Source organism: Lissotriton vulgaris, chromosome 3_1 (genome assembly GCF_964263255.1).
Source record: "Lissotriton vulgaris chromosome 3_1, aLisVul1.2, whole genome shotgun sequence".
Classification (NCBI taxonomy): Eukaryota; Metazoa; Chordata; class Amphibia; order Caudata; family Salamandridae; genus Lissotriton; species Lissotriton vulgaris.
Genome location: NC_141689.1, coordinates 235,907,703 through 235,929,714, shown reverse-complemented (window position 1 = coordinate 235,929,714; position 22,012 = coordinate 235,907,703).

Genomic DNA, 22,012 nt, shown 5'->3' with positions numbered 1-22,012 from the left:
CTCCCGCCCGCATCCCCAACTGTGCAGAGTGCTTTAGCCCTCCCCTAATCATCTTACTTGCTTGTGGGGTTGGTGAGTCCCCTCTGGGCACTGCCTGTGCCCACCCTACTCAGCCGCGTCCGAGCCACGGCCCCGCGGCCCACACAATCTCGAAAACAATACAGTTCAATGTCACACCGGAGCCAATTGTCCAGAGTCTAGCGGATCTCTCTCAAGGTCTGATTCTATTTCTTCCTCGCCTCCCTGGTGTGGTAGTTGGGAGGACTGACTGGGTGGTGTCTTTTCAGTACGGTGTCGCGGTCGGTCTCGCTGTGAGCGGTGCCGCTGCCCTGCTGGTCTCCAGCCCTCCAGCCATTCTTGAGCCACCTCTGGCGTGTCAAAAAACCAGGTCTTCCCCTCGGCCACTATCCGTAGTTTAGCAGGGAACATCATGGAGTACGGAAGTTCCCTGTCGCGTAGTGCTTTTTTAACCTCCGTGAAGGACTTGCGTCGCCTGGCCACTTCTGCTGTGTAGTCTGGGAAGAACGCTAAGGTTGCATTTTGAATCCGCACTGGTGGTGAATTCCTTGCCGCCTGCAAAATTGCATCCCTGTCTCTGAAATTAAAGAGCCGGGCTAGCACCGGTCTTGGAGTTGCCCCCGTCTTGGGCGGGCCCCCCGGGACTCTGTGCGCTCTCTCCACCGAGAAGAAGTGAGACAGGCCTTTGGGCTGGAGTTTGTTCTTGATGAGGTCTTCTATATAGAGGTCCATGGCCCCTTTCCCTTCCGTCTCTGGAAGCCCAAGGATACGTACGTTGTTGCGTCGTGAACGCCCTTCCTGGTCGTCCAGCTTGTCGTGCAGGAGCTTGGTAACTTTTTGCATCCTTTCCATGGCCAACTGGAGCTCTGAGGTGTCTTCCACGAGTGATTTTGTGACCACTTCCACCTGCGACACCCTCTCCGCCATTTTGTGAAAGTCCGCTCGCAGCAGGGATACTTCTGAGGAGATGGCGCCCACTGTAGTTTTCACTTCTGAGAGTGTTCTCATGATGTCTTCCAGCGTTATTTTCTTCGTTTTTTCTGCTTCCTGGGCATGTCCTGTGGAGGGTCGCCCTGTAGTTTGCTGTTGTCCCTGGTGTCCATAGGCGAATTTATCCAGTTTGGCTTGCGTGGATCCGCTCCTGAGGCCTTTACCCGCCATGGTGTTGGGGTCTGCGAGGGCCAGAGATATGTCCCACGCGATCGTGACCTGCGAGTCGACTGAAGTCTCTGTTAGTAGGTATCAGCCAGAGAATAGTAGGTCGGGGGGAGGTGGACAGAGTGTCCCCCCTGCTGTCCGTGTAGGTCTCACTGGTCGTTAGCGTGGGAGTCGGTGAGCTGCTGGTGTGTTTCGTGTCGTTGCCCCCGGTATTCTCCCTCAGGGATGGAGCGGCCACTGTGAACCCCCCCTCGTTCTTCCGTACTGCTCCGTCTCTCTCTATCACAGCGGCTAGTATAGGTGTCGGGCCCGGGCAGCTGCCCTCTCTCGTACACTGGACAGGCCGCCGCGCGTCGGTTCACTGCCTCTGTGTCGGTGCTGCTGGTTGCGTCCAGTAGGGTGCGGGCCTTGGGGGTTCCCCCTGAGCTCCCGCGTTTATGTCCGGTAGGGCGTCGTCCCCCTGGGGCATCGACTTTTCTGGCCTTAGTTCTAGTGTGGTATTCGCGTCCGCTGCTCCCCCGCTATTGCGCGGTGTCTGATATTGCCCCCCGCAGTGTTGTGCCGCCAGTTAAGCTCTCGTGGGGGGGGGGGGGTTTAAGATGTTTTCCCCGCTCCGCGCGGCCCAGGCTGGGGTTGCACTGACCTCTGCGCTGCTCAGGTCCCGCTTGGTGGTCGTGGCAGTCCGTGTGCCACCGGAGGATGCCGCCAGGAGTTTCAGGCTTGTTCGGAATTTTCCGGCAGGTACCGGGGTGCGTTTACTTCACTTGGCCGGCTCCGCTGCACTTCCGCCGGGGCCCGGATGGCACGCAAGGCCGGTGCCGCTCCACCGGCTGTAGGCCCCAACTCGCCACACGATGTAACTCAGGCTCCGGTGCACCGATTTCTTTGAAAATTGGACCGGTGACACCGCTTTGGCCCCGGACTCGAACGCCGCCGCTTCAGGCGTGCTTGGTAGCGGATAAATGTGACGGATATAATGGAAGGCTGCAGTGCCCTCGGGAGCTCTCACTCTATGCGGCCGCCATGCTTGGCTGCTAGCCACGCCCCCCTTTTTCATACCTCGAATTTAAACAAATATGTTTTTGATTCCTTATGGAAATATGCTCAATGCATTGCAAACCTAGGGGCATATTATCAAGGGGGTTTATCTCCGCGCTTTTTTGGCTTTAAAAGCCAAGAAAGCGGAGATAAAATTATCTCCTTATTACCTAGCTGTCGCTAACACCAGTTAGCGACAGCTAGTAGGAGATAGAGACTTTTCTTGGGCCCCACTTTGCATGTCAGTGATATTTATCACTAATGACATGCAAAGTGGGAGTGCCAAGATGTTAGCGACTGGAAACAGTCGCTAACATCGCTATCTCCTATTACCAACTTTTGGAGATATTCGCGCTAAGCGTGAATATCTCCAAAAGCTAACACCTGCCCTGAGCAGTTCTTAGCCATGTTATCCAATGGGAGGTGGATAACATGGCTAAGAGCATTAGCTCGGTAATGCATGAATATCGCTGACTTTTCAGCGATATTCATGCATTGCGGACGATTTTTATCGCATTTGCGATAAACCTTGGTAATACCAAGGTTTATTTGCGATAAAAATCGCAGCAGCTTAGCGGTAAATTTTTGTCTCTAACCAAGCAATAGCGATAATTATCGCTATTGCTTGGTAATATGCCCCCTAGTTTATTGCTGCATCAAGATACCACGTTATTTAATAAAGTAAGCATTTTGTTAAAATTCTTTAAAAAATACACTAAGAGGAAAGTCATTATCAATTCAACTCAACATTTTAAAATGAAAAAAAAGAAACAACTGACTTCAGGATTTTGATTCTTCCTTCTGCAAGTCTTTAAGAACAACTTTTCCAAAAGCCTCCTTTGCAGGCTCCCCACCGCTCTCTAAATGGTGGTCAACATTTTAATGAAAACATGAGATAGTATATTTGAAACTGATTGTTGTCTATGTAATTGCCATTTCGTTTAAAATCCAACAGTCATATTTTGTGGCATTTCTCAGATAATACGTGCTGTTTTTAGAGGTACTCATTCATGAAGTAATGTAACTAACCACCAACCCCTAATTTTAACCCGTAACTGCCATGTACCCTGCCTCTAAACCACACCATAAATCCAGACACTATAACCCATCACTCAACTCAGCCGAAGCCTAACCTTAACCCACACTACCTACGCTTAGATTAACCCATTCTTGCACTCAACTCTAACCCACACCATATACCATAGACTTAATTTAACCTTAAACTAATCCAACACTTAACCATAATGCACACCACTTACCCCTAGACTAACCCATCTTTTACCCAACCCTACCTCACCCCACCTACCACGAGACTAACCCACACCAATTACCCCTAGACAAACCATCACTTATCCAGCCGTAACCCACACTACCTACACCCTAGACTAACCCATCACTTAACCAAACCCTATGCCGTATAATTTACTCCTAAACTAACCCATCACTTAACTCAACCTTAACCATACCACCTATCCCCCCTACTGTAGCTCAAAACTTAGCCTAACCCTAATCCACCTAACCTAACCCTAGACTAACTCATCACTTAACCCTGCCCTAACGCACATTACCTATATCCCGAGACTAACCCATCACTTAACTAAACCCACACCACCACCCTTACTGTAGCCCTAAAAAATAACCCTATCTTTCACCCATACCTTAGCATTTATCATCACCCTTGAACTAACCCTACCATTTACCTTAAGATACAACACAATTCAAATGTTCTAACATTTTTAAACATCTTCAGACTACTTGATATTGTTCACACTTTTCCTTTCAGACTGTTGTTGTCAAATTCTAAAACATTTAGATGTTCTAACAATTTAGGTCAAAAATTTAACCTAGTATCCTAATAGTCAACAATAGGAAGGCTCCCACACGCCTGCCTTTAAATCATTCATGGAGGCACACATATTTTTTAAGGATGAAAGCTTGAGGTTCTTTGGTTTCTGACTTCGTCCCGTATTCAACCGCCATTTTTTTGTTTCGTCGCCATTTTGTGTTGCCCTCACTCAGGCAGCATGGCGAACGGAGTGTTCTTGCTTTTCTCAGCTGCTGCGTGTCCTTTCGTTTATAGAGTAACCCCCCTGCCCTTGTTTACAAAACCTATGTCAGGGTCTGGCCGAGTTCGTTAATCCATGTCTGGGTTGATTGATCCCTGTCTCGACTGACTATTTGCCTTCTCCTATTCTTTCCTTACATTATCTTATCAGACTGGCCTTCGCTATTCTCTCCTTGTATTCTCTTGTTACACAACTATCCTTTGAGACACACAAATACGTCCTGCCACCTGCAAATTGAATTGTCGGTATTAGAACTGATTAATTTGTTGGGAGGGGTAACACACGGGGTCTGAGAGAGGGGCGTATTTGAGACCCTGATAGCTTGTTTTATAACTTTTCCTATTGGTTCGTTTTGTATGTGTAAGGAGTAAACTTTGTGAATATGTTTGTTATAAAGGACTGGGCGCCACAGATTGAAGTGGCAGTCTCCTTAGAATATACACTCTGTACGTACTTCTAGGACAACTGTGCTTGGCTGCAGATAATAAACCTGTTTTTCTACGCCCAACAGAGTGTCTTGTGTCTCTGTTCGACAAGGCAGGTGAACTCGGGGATTTGAGGCGTACCCTGCGCCGCCAGGCCCATAAGGCCCGGTTCTCCAACTGGCGCCCAACGTGGGGCGGCTTCAGAGGTAGCGGTTCAACCCGAGGGTCGTGAGAAGCCCTGCAAGAAAAATTCTGGAGGATTTGCAAGCCACGTCAAGCGACCCCTGTATGTCGAAGTGGACCGAAGGTCTTTTGCAGCGTGGCTACTCCTTTCCGCCGGCTGCTGACGACTGCTGCCCTGACTGCCGCCCTGCCCTGGACCCTCTGGTGATTACTGGTATCGCGAGACGTTAGACGGACCTCTGTTGGCGTGAAAAGACCACTTAGTTAAGTATTCGTGGGTAGCGCCCACTTCTTTGTTTTGTTTTTGAATAGCCACTTTTTGAATAGCCGAAGCCAAGGGGTTAGTACATTTGTACTGTGTTCTTTGCTTTCACTCCTTGAAGTTGGTAAACGAACCAGTGAATTTAAGATGCCTGGTTTTAGTAAATTTAGGAAGTTTTGTTGTTTTGGTTATAATAGGGATTCCTGGCTCGAGGACTCATGTCCGATTCCTCCGGTTGAAACTCCCACTTATGAGCTCTATTCTAAACATGGTGTTGGCCCCATTGCCTTTAATGAGGCATGGATCCAATACACGAAGAAAGATGGTGTTTTGCAGTGGCCAAGGTAGCTTTGAGCCTGATATATTAGATAATTTGGAAGCAATTTTGTTGAAGAGAAAAGCCCGGCCGCCAATGTTTGACTCTTTCCGCGTAAAGAAGCCAAACAGAGAGAAATTAAGCAGGCAAAAAGAGATAGAGAAGTGAAAGATATGACGATCATACAGGCTGCTCAGCAGTTCAAGGATAATGAGACTGATAGAACGATTGAAGTCTCAGACAGACAACATCGTATGGCAATAGATAGATGTTACCCTGTGTTGCCTACTTCCTCACAGAGTAAGGATCTTGACGAAGATCCCTTAAGGTCTTATTTGTTGAGATTGCCTCCGCCTTATGCACCAGGTACTAATCCTCCTGTATTGTTGCCACCTGCCCAGCAACCTGTTGTTCAGTCAGCTGGTCCGGCTCCTCCACAATTGTCCCTTCCTGCATTGTCACCTGCACCTCCTTTGCCACTAACTTCTATACCTCAGTCTCCCTCACTTTCGGTCCCTCTTGTGACGGCTAGTTCTTCTCTTCCTTTGCTTAATACCGCGTCTCCAGTTTTATTGTCTGCTTCTTCCCCAACTCGTAATAGGTTGGTTGATACTGTTTCCGGTCTTTTCTCCCCCCTCTTTGAGTCTTTTAATAGGACTCCTGTTTTTTCTCGAAGGCAATCCCGTAGTCAAATTCCAGATTCTGACGAATGAGTTGTGTTGGACTCTCTTGCACATAAATGGATCATGAGTGTTCCACAGTATAGTGTACCTGATATTCTGAGTACCTTTCTCCAGTGAAATGCGCCCACGCAGAGATATGTTTTTAATGTCATGTGTGACGCTCTTGTTAAAGGATGGGAGGATATGGAGTTGGATTTAACTCCTCAGGGTCTGTTAGATATACAGGATACGTTTGATAAAGGACTCATTGTGGGTTCCGAAGTAGAAGATGCTGTAATGAAACTTGTTACTTTCAGGTCTTTATATTCTTCTCAGACTATTCTTGAACCTGATCCTGCAGTTAGATAGACAATGAAACATTATCCTATGAGAGAAGTTCCTCCAGTATGGAGAGAAGCGGTTCCACAGGCAGGTAATATTCCGGGTGTCCCTGCTCATTTCCAGCGTGTATGGGTGCACGTTCCCTGGAAACAATCTGAAGTTTTGGCGCTCAAACAGTCTCTACCGGACCCTCGTAAAAATCCTGCTGGGTATTATAAAGAGCTGTCTCAGACTGTTGATGCGTGTATTATGAATTCGGCCGATATTGATATGCTGATGGGGAATGTAGTTTCACAAGCGTTGTGGGCTCGGATTCGTAGGGAAGACCATGATCAAGCATTAGGTGGTAATTGGGCCGCTATGGCTGCCGCAGATGCAGCACACATGAGTGGTGCTAAGCCAGATGATTTGATTACACAATTGCCTGGTAGAATCATCGCTTTAATGAAGACGATGATGCCTGCCTTACGTGTTAACTGGGATAAGTTAGCTGCGTGTAAGCAGAAGAAAGATGAGAGTGTTTCCGATTTCTTTACTCTTTTTAAGGAGACCTTTATTGATCACAGTGGTCAGGATATGAGTACTGAAGGTGGACAGCGATTATTTGTGTATAAATTTGTATTTAATTTACTTCCTGAATTATCGCATAAGTTGAAAGACTCCGAAAGTTCGTGGGCTGTTTCTTCGTCTGCACAGATATTAGCCACTGCTCAGTATTACGAGAATGGGGAAAAAGAAGAGAAAGATAAGATGGAGAAGAAATCTAAAGAATTAAAAACTAAGGTTCTTTTGCAACAGGCTTATCCCCCTCATTCTGCCCAGCGCCAGTTTCAACAGCCTCCCCAGCTTCAGAGGTTGTTACAGAACCCTGAACCTTTTGTTCCGCGACCTTTGCTTGGTCCTAATCAATGTGCCTATTGTAAAGAGGAAGGCCATTTTAAGAATAGCTGTCCGGTTTTATTACAGCGTAATGGTGGATTTCCAGGGCCACGAGGCCGTGGTGGTTTCCAATCAGCACCTAGAGGTAGAGGGCGAGGTGCGTTGCCTCAAGGACAGCGTTCCTTTCCCCCTCAGAATTCTTTGAATTATTTTGACCAAGCAGAATACTCAGTCTGCGCAGTATTACAATGACGATTATTGTGTTGAGGGTGAGGTTCAGGATTTTCATTCTAGTTAGGACAGCCATGGACAAAGTAAGGGAGTCATATCAGTTCCAGTGGATCAGAATGGACCTTTGGCGCCGAAGGTGCGCCAAAGGTAAGCCCGTCTACGCCCGTCCGCGCCTGGCCCGCGCCTAGCGCCATACCCCCTGGCCCTCGCATTGCCCAGTCCTCCCGCATTACCTACGATGCCACCACCCTCCTAACCCTCAACCCCGGCCGCTCCCCCAACTGCGTCCAAGCCGCTCCTGGACACACCCATGGACCCTTCTCCTGCTACTCCTGCAAGTTCGACGGCACCAAGAACAACTCCTCATCTACGAACACACAACAGATATCCGACCCCAACCACCTAAAATGCATCCTGCTCAACACCCGCTCAGTCCACAGGCACACCATCGACCTCTGGAATCTACTAGACACCATATCTCCGGACGTCGCCTTCCTAACAGAAACATGGATGAACGCCTCTTCCGCCCCAGACATCACCATTGCCATCCCAGAAGACTATAAGATCATACGCAAGGACCGTACCGGCCACACAGGAGGAGGAATCGCTATCGTCCACAAGAAATCCATCCACATCTCAACCAGCTCTGACGTCAATCTCGCCAACTCTGAACACCTTCACTTCCAGATCCACACCGACCCCAAAACCACACTCAGAGGCACCCTCCTTTACAGACCTCCAGGACCCCGCGCACAATTCAGTGAGGACATCACGGATTTCATCACTCCACACGCCCTCCCATCCAAAGATTACATCCTTCTGGGAGACCTCAATTTTCACCTTGAAAAGAGCAACGACCATAACTCCACCACCCTTCTGGACAACCTCGCCAACCTCGGACTTAAACAACTGGTCACTTCCCCCACCCACATCGCAGGTCACACACTCGACCCTATCTTCACTTCCAGCAACCATGTATCCTTCAGCCACACTACGGCTCTCCTCTGGACTGACCACAGCTGCGTCCACTTTACCTACAACAAGCCCAAACCCAACAACCACCCCCAACCAACTCTGCAAAGAAACTGGAACAAAATCACCATCGACCAGATCTCCTCATCGCTTCTTCTAAACCCCCCAGCCCACTTCTCAAACCCCGACCAAGCCGCCACCAACCTCACCCTATGGTTATCCAACAGCGCCGACATCCTAGCTCCACTGAAAAAACGACAAATCAAACTTGGCAGCAAGAAAGCCTCCTGGTTCAACGATGATCTCAAGAAATCCAAGAAACTCTGCCGCTCCCTGGAGAAGGCCTGGAAAAAAGACCCAACCACCAGCACCAAGGAAGCCTTCAAAAACGCCACTCGCACACACCACCAACTGATCCGAAAAGCCAAGAAAACGGCCTTCAAGGACCGACTAGATAGCAACGCCCACAACAGCAAGGAACTTTTCAACATCGTCAAGGAATTCACCAATCCCTCGGCCAACTCCAATGACATCACCCCCTCTCAAGCCCTCTGCGACTCCCTAGCCTCATTCTTCCACAACAAAATTGCAGACATCCACAACAGCTTCGACAACCAACCCGGAGACCAACCCACCCAACCATCTGCTGGACCTTCACCCCCCTCGAACATCCTTAATGACTGGAATCCAATCTCCACTGAGGACACTATCCGCCTGATGAACTCCATCCACTCAGGATCCCCAACTGACCCATGCCCTCACCACATCTTCAACAAAGCAGACTCCATCATAGCACCGCACCTTAGAGACGTCATCAACTGCTCCCTCAACTCCACCACCTTCCCGGAAAGCTGGAAACACGCAGAACTCAGCGCCCTTCTGAAAAAACCCACAGCGGACCCCACCGAACTCAAAAACTACCGTCCCATTTCGCTCCTTCCATTCCCGGCCAAAGTCATCGAGAAAGCTGTCAACATCCAGCTCGCCGCCTTCCTCGAAGCCAACAACTCCCTCGACTCCTCACAGTCCGGCTTCCGAGCCAAACACAGCACTGAAAGCGCCCTCATCGCAGCAACAGACGACATTCAAACCCTACTGGACAATGGAGACACAGTCGCCCTCATCCTCCTCGACCTCTCCGCAGCCTTCGACACAGTCTGCCACAACACCCTTCTACAGCGCCTCAGAAACATTGGAATCTAAGGAAAAGCACTAGAATGGATCACCTCGTTCCTCACCGGAAGAACCCAGAGAGTCCGCCTCCCACCATTCAAGTCAGAGGCCACTGAAGTCATCTGCGGCGTTCCACAAGGATCTTCACTCAGCCCCACCCTTTTCAACGTATACATGAGCCCCCTCGCGACCATCGCACGCCAACACAACCTCAACATCATCTCCTACGCGGACGACACTCAACTGATCCTATCACTCACCAATGACCCTCGCACCGCCAAAACTAACCTACACGAAGGAATGAAAGAAGTTGCCGAATGGATGAAACATAGCCGTCTGAAACTGAACTCTGATAAAACAGAAGTCCTTATATTAGGTACCTCCCCCTCCGCATGGGACGATTCTTGGTGGCCAGAAGCCCTTGGAAAAGCACCCATCCCGACAGACCATGCACGGAACCTGGGCGTCATCCTGGATTCCTCACTTTCAATGTACAAACAAGTCAACGCCATCTCTTCATCCTGCTTCAACATTCTTCGCATGCTCAAAAAAACATTTCGTTGGATCCCCACCGAACCTAGGAAAACGGTCACCCACGCCCTGGTCACGAGCCGACTGGACTACGGAAACACCCTCTACGCCGGTACTACCGCTAAACTCCAGAAAAAACTCCAACGAATTCAAAACGCCTCAGCCAGGCTCATATTAGACATCCCGCGTAAAGAACATATCTCTGGTCACCTGAAAAACCTCCACTGGCTTCCCGTCAATAAGAGGATCACCTTCCGGCTACTAAACCACGCACACAAAGCACTCTACGAAATCGGACCAGAATGCCTCAACACACGACTGTCCTTCTACTCCCCCTCCCGCCAACTACGATCATCCAACCAAGCCCTTGCCACGGTACCTCGCATCAACAAAACCACCATGGGAGGTAGATCCTTCTCCTACCTGGCAGCTAAAACCTGGAACTCCCTTCCCACTCACCTTCGCCTTACCCAGAATCACCTAGCATTCAGAAAGCAACTTAAAACGTGGATATTTGACAAGTAATTCCCCTCCCCTCCTCAAGCGCCTTGAGACCCTCTGGGTATGTAGAGCGCTATATAAATTCTTTGACTTGACTTGACTTGACTATGTTGAGTTTGTTGCATTGGGTGTTGCAGAGCCAGTTCTTTTGGATACTGGTGCAATGAGAAGTTCTATTATTCATTCCAAACTCCCCAGGGCACCTTTGTCTGGCTTAACGAACGTTTCTGTAGGATTTTCTGGCGCCCAAGTTGCTAACCCGGTTTCTTGTCCTTTGCCTCTTTCGATTGGTCCTTACGATTTGGAAGCTCCGCTTATTTTAACGACTGGTTGCGGAGAGAACTTGTGGGGTTTGGACTTGTTGAAACATCTTCATGCAACATTGTATTGTTCCCTCTCTGGTGTGCATCTTACCTTGGGTGAGAAATTGGTTTCTACTGTGTATTTATCTCAAGATCGATTCCCGCTTGAATTGCAGTCTCTTCCTGCTACGCTTTGGGCTACAGGTCCGAATGATGTTGGTCTGCTCCAGATTCCACCTTACGTGGTTACCATTAAGCCTAATGTTAAATTGCAACGCATTCCTCAGTATAAGATTTCTAATGATGGTGAGCGTGCTTTGTTGGCTATCATTTATGATCTGGTTCAGAAGGGTGTGGTCGAACAGACGAGAGGTAATGTTTGCAACAGTCCTGTATTACCTGCCCTTAAACGTACTGGTCCTTCTCAGCCTCCTGTTTATCGTTTTGTGATTGATCTTCGGGAGGTCAACAAGATTGTTGTCCCCCAGTTTCCTGCTGTCCCAGATATCACTGCCTTGCTTATTATGATACCCGCTTCGGCGGCATGGTTCTCGGTTATCGATCTCAAAAATGCTTTCTTTAACATTCCTATTGCTGAGGAAAGTAGGGATATTTTTGGCTTCTCTCTTGGAGGCCGAAGTTTCCGGTTCAAAAGTGCACCTCAGGGCTATTGTGAGAGTCCCTCCATTTATAGTCAGGCTTAGAAATCTCAGCTTGACGCTTTCATTTAACCCCCAGGTGCCACTCTTATTCAGTATGTGGACGATTTGTTAGTTGCTGCTGATTCAGAGGATGTTTATAAGGATGTGACTGTTTCACTGTTGCGTCATTTGTCTGACCTGCATCACAATATGTTCCCCTCTAAGTTGCAATATTGCCGCCAAGAGGTTACCTATTTAGGTCATCTCTTGTCGAAGGAGGGAAGACGATTGACCCCAGAACAAATTCAAGCAATTGCGCAAATGTCTGTGCCATCCACACAAAGGGAGGTGCGTGCCTTTCTGGGCATTACCTCTTATTGTAGACAGTGGATTCCGAATTTTTCTTTGTTGGCTAACCCCCTGTTGGCACTCACCTTGAAAGATACAAACCAACCTCTTCCTTGGACTGACGAATGTCAAAAGAGTTTTTCTGACTTACGTACTGCTTTGTGTTCCGCCCCTGTGTTAGGTACTCCAGATTATAGTAAGCCTTTCACACTCTACGTTCATGAAAGAGAGGGTTGCGCGTTTTCAGTTTTAACACAACAATTTGGAGACAAACAACGGCCATATGCCTATTTTTCGGCTACGTTGGATCCAGTAGCCAAGGCATTGCCTAGTTGTCTCAGAGCTACAGCAGCGGCAGCGATCTCCATTCGCCAATCTGCTGGATTGGTACTAGATAACAGTCTTGTGGTTATGGTGCCACATGCAGTGGATACTCTTTTGAACAGAACGAAAACACAACACCTCGCGAGTGCTCGCTTGTCTGGATACGAGCTGACGCTGTTGGCTAGCCATATACACATCAAGCGGTGTAATACTTTGAATCCAGCAACATTGTTGCCCATCCCGGACGAGAAAGGCATTCAAGAACAGCATGATTGTTTTCTCTGAACAGAGGAGGAAACGAAAGGCAGAATAGATTTAAAAGACACACCACTTGTGGACCGGGATGGGATCCTATGAGTTGATAGGTCTTGTTTCAAACTTCCAAAGGGCGTGACGACTGCTGCTTATGCTGTTACCACCTTGTACACGGTAGTGGAGACAGCACGTATTGCACCGAATTCAGCTCAAGCAGCTGAACTAATTGCCGTGACGAGAGCATGTGTGTTGGCTAAGGGAAAGAGAGTAAATGTTTACACTGATAGCCAATACGCCTTTGATGTGGCTCATAGCTTTGGTCGCTTGTGGAAGGAAAGAGGATTCTTTACTTCCCATGGGACTAAGATCCAGCATGGTCAGTTGGTGACTTGTTTTGCCTACACAAATAGCAATAGTCAAGTGTAGTGCTCATAAGAAGATTACTGATGATGTGGGTCGCGGGAATGCTTTTGCAGATGAGGTAGCGAAAGAAACAGCGAGAGATGTTACTAGTCGCATGTGTGTTGCAGGCCCTACGAGATGGGTCAGAGAGGGAGGAATGTGTGAGAACACAATAGAAAGTGTGAGAACTCGCACCTGCTTTATTTTATCTATTAGAGCTTCCTGTTGAAGCTAATTTAGTAAGTATTTTAGGATGGTGCTGGCAGCTTGCCGGCGCCATCGTAAAATATTTACAACATGCCCCTCCTGTGAGTGACTCATTCATCAGCCCAAAAACAATTGTGAGCGTCGTCGAGGCAGGTGTGCCTTCTTCCCAAATCTACCGTGGAAAATCAGCTGTGATGCTGGATAGAGGCCTTTGTATCCTTGACTTTCACGAGCGCAATACCCGTGCTGTTCCTGTGACCAGGAGCTTCTTTCTCTTCATCTGCTGAACTGATCTTTCTCTGACCTTTTATACACACAAGAAGCATGTGAACTAGCATGGAAGCCCTGCCCGTTTGGCCCCGCCCACACACTCGCGGTTTGCACCGTCTTCCCGCCATTCACCCACTATGATGGATAGCTCACTCAAGGTACCCCTGCGCCCTTCGGGGCGCCTGACTTTGGGCTTGGAAGCCCCCCCCCCCACACACACTCGAAGTGTGCACCGTCTTCCCACCATTGACCCACTATGATGGACAGCTCACCCAAGGGAACCCTGCGCCCCTCGGGGCGATTGCATAGTAACACACACATGGCCGCTGTAACATGCTCTTCCTGTGTGTGACTCATTCATCAGCCCAAAAACAATCGTGAGCGTCGTCGAGGCAGGTGTGCCTTCTTCCCAAATCTACCGTGGAAAATCAGCTGTGATGCTGGATAGAGGCCTTTGCATCCTTGACTTTCACGAGCGCAATACCCGTGCTGTTCCTGTGACCAGGAGCTTCTTTCTCTTCATCTGCTGAACTGATCTTTCTCTGACCTTTTATACACACAAGAAGCATGTGAACTCGCATGGAAGCCCTGCCCGTTTGGCCCCGCCCACACACTCGCGGTTTGCACCGTCTTCCCGCCATTCACCCACTATGATGGACAGCTCACTCAAGGGACCCCTGCGCCCTTCGGGGCGATTGCATAGTAACACACACATGGCCGCTGAAACTAGTTGAAGCTGAAATGAAGTGACTCATTCAGCAGGGCAAATCCGCGGATCCGCAAATCTGCAAATCTGCCGATTTTGCGGATCTACGATCCGCAAATCGCAAAATCCGCGGATCGTGGATCCGCAAAATCCGCCCATACCTACGTACTATTTATTTATTTATTTTGCATCTTGTACCGCGCAAACTAAAACCCGAAGGTGTCAAGGCGCCTAACAAAAGGATCAAAAAAGCGGGCAATCTTGCACTTACATGTACGCTTGAACAAAGAGGTGTGTTTTAAGGGCTGCTCTGAAGGTTTGGAGGGAAGGGAGGGACCGAAGTTCTAATGGAAGATCGTTCCACCATTTAGGGGCCAAGAGGGAAAAAGCCTTACCACCCCATCTGGCTTTCCGAGTACGGGGGATGTGGAGGAGCGGAGGCTCCTGCCAGGATTGTAATATGTCAGGATGGCTCTGATCCCTGTGGGGGTGCTTTTGGCCAAGGCTTTATAGACCATACACATGGATTTGAAAACAATACGCTCCTTAATCGGAAGCCAATGCAGCTGCTTCCTGGCCAGCGTGGCCGAAGAGCGACGAGGAAGATCGAGGACGAATCTAGCTGCCGCATTCTGGACTACCTGCAAGCGCTGCATCTGACTCTTATTCAGTCCAGCATACAGCGCATTGCAGTAGTCCAGACGCGATCCCAAAAGGGCGACAGCAAGTTGTCTTCTTGCCGGCTGGGAAAGGTAGTTCCTTATTTTCCTGAGAACATGAATTATGCCCCAACAGGTCGATACCGTCCTGTTGACTTGCTGGCGCATGTCCAGGGTAGGGTCGATCATTACCCCAAGATTTTTAGCCGAAGAAGTAGGTTTGGGGCACAGACCGAGCGAGTCAGTCCACCACTCCACAGACCAGATATCTTCCCTTCCGCCGAACACCATCACCTCGGTCTTCTCCCCATTCAATTTGAGTGAATTGTATATCATCCACTGGCCGACGGCCTCCATACAGGATCTAAATCTGGAGGCGGTCAGCTCAATTGACTGGGAGAGGGACACGAGGATCTGCGTGTCGTCCGCGTAGGAGACTACCTCCAACCCAAAAGATCTAATAAGCCTGGCAAGGGGGGTCACATAGATGTTAAAAAGGGTGGGACTAAGCGCCGACCCTTGAGGGACCCCACATTGCACAGACAGGGATGGAGATAGAAATTTTCCCAACATAACCCTCTGCTCCCTATGATCGAGAAAGGAAGAGAGCAGACCCAAGGCTGCCCCCCGGACCCCAATCTCACCCAGTCGAGATGTTAAGACCTGGGGAGATAGGGTATCGAAGGCAGCTGTGAGATCCAGAAGGATCAGGAGGGATGTCCGGCCCTCATCCACACTCATGCGGATGGAATCGAGAACCAGGGTGAGGGCGGACTCGGTGCTATGTTCCCTCCTGAAACCATGCTGGGAAGGGTCGAGGCAGCCTGAATTCTCCACAAAGGCAGCTAGATGCTCGTTAAGATGGGACTCGAGCATCTTTGCAGGGGCCGGAAGCAGTGAGATGGGGCGAAAGTTTTTTAAAACCCCAGGATCTAGGGAGGGTTTCTTAAGAAGGGGTTTGACCACAGCATTTTTCCACTGCTGTGGGAAGACACCCTCCCTGATGGCCCCATTCATGATCTCAAGTAGGGGGGGTAGAAGAGATCCCCTGCACTGCTTCAAGATCTTAAGAGGGCAAGCATCTAGTGGAGACCCTGACTTGGTTTTATCAAGCCGCTTGTCGAGATCTTGTAGGGAGAGCGGGGGGAAGGATTCCAGGTAGCCGGCCAGGGGAGGCTCAGCCGATGGAACATCCGGGACTACAGTAACTGATGGCTCCGCCGTAGAAAGCCTCTGAGACTCCAGAGCAGTGTAGATGTCCGCTATTTTGGACTGGAAGAAGCGAGCGATGTCATTACAGACATTACTACCTGTAGTTACTATGGCGCATGGTCCAGCCCACATCAGTGCAAAAGGCATATGTAACCTTCTGGCTCCAGAATGGCAGAATGAAGGAATTCCTAAATGTGCGGAGAATGTGGTGAAGCATTCCATTGTTTGTTTAATGCATATCCCAGGAAAAGGAACCCCAACTCCAGCAGGTCATTTTGCTCCCCCTACGTAACCTTTTGAGGTATTGCAAATCGATTACATTCATATGGATCGTTGTAATAACCTCAAGTATGTTCTGATGGTGGTCTGCGCCTTTTCCAAATGGATAGAGGCCTACCCCCTAAAGGATAATACTGCTTTGTCTACTGCCAAAGTCCTTTTCAAAGGAGTTTTTCCCGAGGTTTGGTTTGCCGCTCATTGTCTGGAGTGACAATGAAAGTGAATTTGTAGGCCAAATTATGCAGAAAGTGTGTACGGGTCTTGGTATTAGGCAGAAATTCCATGCGGCAAACCACCCTCAGTCAGCAGGTTTGGTAGAGTGCTATAATGGCACTCTCAAGCTTAAATTGGCGAAGATTCAGGCCAGCACGGGTCTTGCTTGGCCTGATGCTTTACCTTTGGCACTTTTATACATGAGAACTACTATACATTCTCGTTTAGGACTTAGTCCATACGAGGTCGTTTTTGGGCGCCCAGCCAATGTCTGGGGAGTCCCTTGACCTAAAAAGTATTCTGACCTCCCATACCCAATGTTGATTGATTACTTGCATGACCTCACCACTAAATTACGTGTTCTTCATCAACAGGTTCAAAACGCTCTGCCGGAGGCCTCTGCAGATCCAGGTCACTCTATCCAACCAGGTGACTGGGTCTGCTTGAAGAATTTCCAGCAGAAAAAGAATCTGGAACCTCGTTGGGGCTCGCCTCGGCAAGTCTTGTTAACCACACGTACAGCAGTAAAGGTCGTCGGGAAGAAGAACTGGGTCCATGGCGTGCATAGTAAGAGGGTACCTTTGCCTTTGCCTTTTGATCAGTGGGATCGTAAGGGCATGAGCGACAGTGAAGGCGAAAGGGTCCCTCGATTTGTACCTTTTTAGTAGTTCACGCCTGGATCAAATGAACTCTGAGAAAGAAGACGACGACGTGTTGCAAGAAGCTGTACCATCACATCTGCGATTAAACACAGCGAATCCAGACATTCTGTTTCAAGAACAAACGATTCCTAATAATACTCGGTACAATTTAAGACCTAGATTAGCAAAAGACAATTTTCTTTTTCCTTTTCTGGTTACGTATTTTATGAGAGACGTTTTCTTTTCCACTATCCATCAAGTTGCAGGGTCACGGTAGGAGTCTTAAGCTGTGACCTGAGTAGTGACAGTAGGTCTGCAGGACTTGCAGTGTCATAGGATGGCTAACAACCACAGCTAAGTGATCTAGGAAGATTGCTGTGAGCAACGTTTTAGAGTATGGATACTAAAATGGAAAACAATGATCAGAATGTAATAATGAAAAGTAAATGTAAGAAATTATCGGTTAGTCCATGTGGCATAACCTTATATATATTAATATGTTCATGTATTTTATTGGCGTGTGTAAGTTGGGTTGTTTATACTATGCAGCAAGCACCTGTTCCAACCTCTGTTTCCTTGCCTTTCCCTACCACTGCCTCCCCACATCGGTTTTATACACTCCCAGAACATGAACAAATTAGGAGGACGGAATATTTCAATAATTCATTTATTCAGTTATTACATCAGCATCAATTAATAATGAAGACTACTGATTGTTGGGTTTGTGGGCTCATGCCCCATGACACGGAGAGAGGGATGCCATATTTAATCCTTCCGTTTTCCTATGAAGGTTCCGCTTGGGCCTATTTGGCCATGTTTTCTAACGTATATCAGAACCAACTTCAAAATCCTCTTGGTAGTCCATATGGTGGTGGAGCAGATTTTAGTCATAGTTCGTTGATAAAGGGAATAGTGGCCATGGCTAGAATTGCTGAGATTAGTAAGATTCCTGTGGATGAGAAAAGAGCATATGATGGCTGGGCTGTAACCCGTTATGTTACTAGCCTCACAGATAAGGCTAGACGAAGGAGATCCCCACCAATATGGATTGTACCTCATCGAGGTAATTTCTGTTTACATATTAATGGCCAGAATGTTAAGAATCAACAGGAGAAGAGTGTCTGTTCCCATACTTATGTCTATTCACCTCAGATTTCCTCACCGTTAGTGCCATCACAAGGCACCTACTTTATCTGTCACGATAGTGCCTATACGTGGCTTCCTACCTACTTTTCAGGAACTTGCTATGTGGCTTTTCTTCTTCCTCCAACATATACTGCTCCTTCAGATCATCATAGAAAGAGATATGGCCGAGGGGTTATTGATACTAGAGGCACAGCAGGACAAGAAGGAGGTGATTTTATTAAAGGGTTGCTTCCTTTCTGGGGCCCAATGGCCAATAGCAGAGACATCAGACAGCTAGTTCGTGTTGTTGAGGCTACCATAAATGTAACTTCTGGAGCCTTGAGTAATCTGACAGCCAAACTTCAGGCGGATCGCCTTATGACCGAATGGTTCTAGACATTGTCCTTGCAGATCGTGGAGGAGTCTGTTAATTGATCTGGTCTATTTGCTGCATTTACATTCCTGATAATGCCCCTACAGTATACCAAGCCATCTCTATTAATCTAACTCCCCCCGCCCCACCAAGATTTTCACTTCTTCCGACCCTCACGGAAAAACATGTCCACGGTGTCCACTCCTGTCGAACTTTCTGGAAGCTAACAATCTGCTCCACCCATCCCAATCCGGTTTCCGTCCTAATTTTAGTACGGAAACGGCATTGCTAGAGGTCACTGAGATCATCAGGGAGACTCTGGATGTTGGCGGGAGGGCCATGTTGGTCATGTTAGACCTATCGGCGGCCTTCGACACCATCCCCCATAGGGCGCTCTTAGCGAGGCTTTATGACATCGGCCTTAGGGGGACGGCGCTCAGGTGGTTCACATCTTTCCTTGAAGGCCGCCGCCAGACGGTCTGGGTTTCCCAGAGCTCTGCCGAGATGCCGCCACTGGGAGTTGGGGTTCCACAGGGTTCTGTGTTGAGCCCCACGTTGTTTAACATCTTTATGTCCCCTTTGGCGGCCTTGGTGGAAGCATATGGGGCCCAGATCGTCTCCTACGCCGACGACACGCAACTCCTCTTCACATGCGGGAAAGACCAGGAGTTTGATGGAGGGAGAATTCGGGACTGTCTTGCATTGGTCTTTGACTGGTTCCAACGGAACAGTCTAAGGGCCAACTCAAGCAAGTCCGAGGTTATATTCTTCGGTTGCGTTGCCGATCCGGAGTGGCAGCACTGGTGGCCGTCCGACATGAGCCCTCCTGCACAGTCTTCCTTGGTGGCTAAAAATCTGGGTGTCAAGCTGGACAACCAGCTGTCGCTGAGAACACATATTCTGGGTCTGGCTGGCACCTGTTATGGAATTTTGAAAATGCTCCGTAAATTCCTGCCCCTGCTGTCTGAGGAGCCCAGGCGTATTACTGTGCAGGCTCTCGTTGGCTCTAGGCTAGACTATGCTAATGCCCTCTTTCTAGGCCTCCCTGATTACCTAGTTCAGCGCCTACAGGTGGTACAGAACTCTGCCGCCCGGCTATTTTTGGCCTGCGTAGACGAGCCCGAGCCTCCGGGCTGCTACAGGCCCTACACTGGCTGCCTATCCGGAAGCGGATCCAGTTCAAATCCCTGACTTTGATGCAAAAAGCTCTGTTTGGATCAGGGGCTGGATACCTGCGGCGGAGACTGGCCTTTTATCGACCAGTCCGCTCCTTGCGTTCGGAATCCCTTTATAAAGCAGTGGTCCCTCGGGTGAGGAAGGCCCGCGCGGGAGGGCGCTCTTTCAGCTGCAAAGCTCCCCAGCTGTGGAACTCGCTACCTCTTTCGCTGCGCAGCACTGCCAATTTGCTCCAGTTCAGGAAGAGCCTGAAGACCTGGCTTTTTAATATTTAGGCTGTTCTTATTGTTTCTGTTTCAGTTCTTTTCTTATTCTTTTTGCTGTGTTGTGTTATTTTTATTCTGAGTTGCAGGTGGAAAGCGCCGGGACACTCTTTTTGAGTAGCCGTGCGCTATACAAGAGCGTTATAACATAACATAACATAACATAAGTTGCATATCATCTCCGAGTCTATACACCAGGACACAGGAGATTGGTCTGTGATGGGATGGTTTTGGGGACTACTGTCCACTTGGGGATGGAAAATACTAACTTTCCTTGGAATGGTTTTGGCCTTCATTTTCTCTTGTTGTTTCTGTGTACAGTGTGGACCTGCCATCTGTGGTCTTTGTGCTACTGTGTGTGTCCCAAGGCCTGTGTCACAGAAAACAGAGAACATTAGAATGATGTTGCAGCAACAGGTCGATGACCTCATGGTTATATACATCGACTCAGACTAACTTGAGTCCTTTGTGTTTTGCCTGAGTAATGGCAAAAGGAGGATCTGAGGTTCTTTGGTTTCTGACTTTGTCCCGTATTCAACCGCCATTTTTTTGTTTCGTTGCCATTTTGTGTTGCCCTTCACTCAGGCAGCACGGCGAACGGAGTGTTTTTGCTTTTCTCAGCTGCTGCGTGTCCTTTCGGTTAAAGAGTAACCCCCCTGCCCTTGTTTACGAAACCTATGTCAGGGTCTGGCCGAGTTCGTTAATCCATGTCTAGGTTGATTGATCCCTTTCTCGACTGACTATTTGCCTTCTCCTATTCTTTCCTTACATTATCTTATCCAACTGGCCTTCGCTATTCTCTTGTTACACAACTATCCTTTGAGATACACAAATACGTCCTGCCACCTGCAAATTGAATTGTCGGTACTAGAACTGATTAATGTGTTGGGAGCGGTAACACATGGGGTCTGAGAGGGGCGTATTTGAGATACCTGATAGCTTGTTTTCCAACTTTTCCTATTGGTACGTTTTGTATGTGTAAGGAGTAAACTTTGTGAATATGTTTGTTATAAAAGACTGTGCGCCACGGATTGAAGTGGCAGTCTCCTTAGAATATACACTCTGTATGTACTTCTAGGTCAACTGTGCTTGGCTGCAGCTAATAAACCTGGTTTTCTACGCCCAACAGAGTGTCTTGTGTCTCTGTTCGACTAGGCAGGTGAACTTGGGGATTTAAGGCGTGCCCTGCACCGCCATGCCCATAAGGCCCGGTTCGCCAAGCTCCCAATAGATGTATCTGCTTCGCCTGCATTTTTACTTTTTGGCTAAGTGAGATGGGGTTGTAATTGAAGGGGCACCTTCAAACTGCTAACATGTGGGAGCTGGTACCCCTCATTTGTCTCCCTTCCCACTGCCTCAAGGCACTATTACCTTTGACTCTTCTGATCAGGTCTTGGCAATTATAATTTTGGAGAGCAACAATTACACACAGGGATGAAGCATACTGCTGTAACTCCACTTGGGTGTATGTATTTATTATTTTTTTAAATGAAAGTTTGCAGCCATTACATGGATTGCAAACATTAGAATTAGGGGTGGGTGGAATGTTTCATTCCACCCGCGGAACTGGCGAAATTTAGCGACAACCACGTTACTCTTGTAACACGGCGTTCCGGCCAAATTCCGCAAATTGCTGCAAGGCGGAATTATTTCTTGCGAGGCTACAGAAATGTGAGCACGATTTGGCGGTCTCTAGCGCCACTTTCTACAACAAGCGGTCACTGGCGGTCAAGGCCAGAGCGATGCTTCTCGAGTAGCTTTGCTGCCACTTGAGTAGATTTTCAACCCAAGCGGCAGTAAAATCAACTCGAAAGGCAGTGCGCTCTTGTGCACCACATGGCGCCTTTGTTACTGATTTT